Source organism: Dermacentor albipictus, chromosome 5 (assembly GCF_038994185.2).
Source record: "Dermacentor albipictus isolate Rhodes 1998 colony chromosome 5, USDA_Dalb.pri_finalv2, whole genome shotgun sequence".
Taxonomy (NCBI): domain Eukaryota; kingdom Metazoa; phylum Arthropoda; class Arachnida; order Ixodida; family Ixodidae; genus Dermacentor; species Dermacentor albipictus.
The window spans coordinates 118640875-118644817 of record NC_091825.1 but is presented as its reverse complement, the minus strand read 5'-3'; positions in this window follow the sequence as shown (position 1 = coordinate 118644817).

Below are 3943 nucleotides of genomic sequence, written 5' to 3'. Positions count from 1 at the left end.
CTGTGGTTGCACACCTCATTTTAAGTCTTATCATGCGGAAAAGGCCATGTCTCTTAACTTCACCGTTGAGGAGTGCCACTTGTACAAATGAGAAAGGCTCAGAGTTTTCTTTTCTATTTGAAAGCACATTGTACAATCTAGAGATGTCATGCTGATGTTACCTTGCTGAGGAGTTTTCAGGATGACATTCAAGGAATAGAAAGATTGGCCTCCATTTCCTGCAGTAATAAGGGGTATCTCCCTGCCAAGTTAATGAAAAATAGACTTTCTTGAGAATGCTTTACCAGTCTAAACTGATTTTCTGTTACTTCTCAGTGGGCTTATTTTAAGTGACCTAAGAAACTGAAAGTTACGGTTTAACAAGACAGCCGCGGTGATGCCGTAAAAGCTCGTTACATCGGATTTCACGGGACCAGAAAAAAAAATGGCCATTTAAACCAAATGTCACATCGTCGAGGCTATCAAAAAGACAAACAAACTCTTTACTAAATTGACACACGTTTACTTACTGAATGAATCAATAAATCCTGTTCCTATTTAGCAAAGCAGTGCGGAAGCTGCAATTCTTATCTCGTGACAGATTAGCACTTGCAATGGTGAAGGCCTCGTGCTTCCTTCGCAGTATGGTGGCGCCGCAAGACCTGTGTCTTCATCTAAGACATGCCTTTCAATACCACGCGCACATCCAGATGACATTTTTTCGACAATGAGCTGGTTAGGAACAGAGCGTTCGTTCATCGCGATGTAGCCGGTGGGTTTGGTGCTAGCGTGTGTGCTGCAGTAGAATAGCTCTTTACCCCCAACAGCTTCCACTGTGTTTGTGACATTGCGCACGCATTGCGTCGATTTGAAACAAAACTTGCGCTTCCTGCAACCACTGCGGATGAAACCGCGGTTGCTGTCGATGCAGTCATGCATGGCGCCCATAGATTTCTGAAGTCAAAGCAAAACTACTGTTTTCCGCAATGGCGGTCACTATAGACGCAATCATGGAGGGTGAACATGCATTTAAGGCAAGCAGCCAACACGTGCGCACCGGGTCAAAACGAAAGTGTGTTCTGCAGTGACTATCGACGCAATTATGGATGGTGACCACACATTTCTGAGGGCAAGTGGCCAACATGCACTCTGAGTCAAAATGAAGCTACTGTTTGCCACAACCGCTGCGGACGAAACAGCAGTTGCTATCGATGTGATCATGATAGATCTGAAGGCACGTGGACAGTGCGGTGGTAAACACAAGAAGAAAGGAAGGCTACAAAGGCACAAAGCGTTCCATCATCGTTGTCATCAGTGTCGTACGGTTTCCACTTACAATGATGGCAACGTGGACTCTGCTGCTTCATTTTGGTTGGATGCAAGTGTCGCTTTTGCTCATTTGTGTAGTACATTTATGGCATGCCGGGCTCGCCATGCTTCGAGCTGTCCTAATTAACGAGTTTAATGTCGTGAAGTAATGCATGGGCTTTCCGAAGTAATGACCACATAAATAATCTGGTCTTATTGATATTGTAAACTCACTTGATCAGCGACTGCATGTTATGCAGTGCTTCTGTGCGACTCTCAGAGATGCTTAGCTTAAACATACATTTCTCAGATGAGCAAATAAATCCGCTGACTGTTGTGTTTTCGAAGAATTGGCTGTAAATTTACACAAAACACAAAAATCTTAAGAAGGACAGCAGTACCAATATTCCAAAATACCACTGAAACAGTTTAATTTTTCCATCATTGTGACATTAGAACACAGAACAATTCAGTACAACTTCTCACAATACATTTCCTTGTTGGAAACAGCCGAGTCCAAATGTGCATGAAGATTTTCGTGACAAAAATAGGGTTAGTCAAAAAGAAGTGTTAGCTGCCAGCATTAAAATTTCTAACATGAACCTATATATTCACAACACACAACAACACACGAATTTATCTTCATTTAGTCGTTTCAGTGAGCAGCCTGAAAAGGAGGGATTGGTCCCTATGTGGGTTAAATTTAGAAGCACAGCATGTAAAAAAAAAAAAAAAATTTGCATGTTTTCGTATTCACCGACTTTGCCTTCCCCCTTCGTTATCTGCAAATCCAGAATTGCTTCAGTGCTGTCTGAAAGCAGAAAGCCTGTTCTTGCTCAGGTTGTTTCCGCCTATTGTCTTGAAATGATCTCGCATCATAACAGCTATCATATTCACAGTACTAACAGTCACTGAACTATCTTCTAAGGCCTATTTGGGATGTACGGTAGTTGCAGCTGCCTTTAAATGAGAATTAAATGACATTGTTTTGTTCTCAGAGCTAACAGCTGCCTTTTCATTTTCACAAAAGCTGAGCAAACTCTGGCTTCAGTGTTCACTGACCAATGAGGGTGTCTTTATGACATCAGTATAAGACACCGGGCTAGCTGACTTTTCCAACCACACTTACAGTAAATTCAATCAAGAAAGCTCTGGTAAGCGAAGTGGCACTTTCTTTCATTCTCATTGCTATCCAAACGTTCTTCAATATTCACAGAAATAGCAGAGGGCTCAGGAAGCCAGATGCAACTTGTTTTCATTGCCTCCTGTGCCTAGCTGGCAAACACACTTTGTAGAACACACCACAACATGGCAGGCAACAAAGAAGGGTCACGCACAACACGGCCTATGGTGTTGCACACACCCAATCCTAATCTGTGACGCTAAGCCACACACAACCGCCCTTGTCTTGATCTCTGAGGCTACACCCTATACTGTGCCACTTCTTTACTGTCTCCCATGTGGGCATATTAATATTATTTTTAGGTGCGGTTGAGTGTGTGCGGTTGATGCAGCAGTGAAATAGGTTCATTGGTTTATGAAGCTCCTTGATGGCGTTTAAAGGGTGGCAGAATTTTCAGAATGTTGCTGAATTCTCTCGATAACTGGAGAAACCAGCAGGGAAAAGCCTACCTTGCTGACACTTGCAATTGCTGCATCCTGCTGCTTTTTTTTTTTTCTGTGCAAGCACGCGCAAACTCGTGAAATAACAAATGCTTCTCTTTACTCTTTAAGCTGCCATGCCAAGCATATATGTTATCACAGACAAGACTTCCACATAATGGGAGAAGCAGGGACATTGCACTTTCATCTACAACCAAGTCATTATACACGTGGCACACATTTCGAGTTTATATATCTTCCTCTGTTGTAAACGCAGATGGAAAAGTAGAAGCCATAGGTTACAGATTTATTGATAGGAGGCACGTTTGCACTTCGATCGAGAGCTTTTATAGATGCAACAGTTCAAGCTACAAAAATTTGGGGTAAATGAAGGCGCCTAGTTTGAACTGATAAGTATGTAATGCATATATATAGAAACATAAACAAAGCACCACTTACTGCTAAAAAAATGTATAAGACCTTAACATCTTGGCTTCTCTGTTAGCTTAGTGTACAAAAATGCAGCCTTCCTGCACATTTCATCTGCGTACAGCCATCTGAAGAAGTAAATGTACCACACAAGCCATGAAGGAACTAAATTTCTTCACGTTGTAGGAACAACAAACCTTCAGGCTGTGCCTCTATATAAAAGACTGTAAAGTAATATGTATATATATTTCTTTTTTTTTCAGGACATAAAATAATTTTGGTCCGTGAATTTTGTTCACTGTTTTGCTACTGACTTGTTGTATACATCTTGATTGTCTAAATTTGATTAGAGCCACCAGAATTCCACGGACGGTACAAGATTATATTTACATCAACACCTAGCTGGCCATGTTTCATCCAAATGTGCTGTCTCACGTATACATATGAACGTAAGTATTGGGACCTGTACACTGGCAGTAGGTTAGCGTGACACAAAGGCACATCAAGATGATAGATGCTCACGAGAAAGCACTCGGGAAGACAGATCATACCTAGGGTGCTATTTTATAACTGTCAAATTCTGCCATCTTAGCATTTGAGACAATCAAAGGCATATAGCCAACGA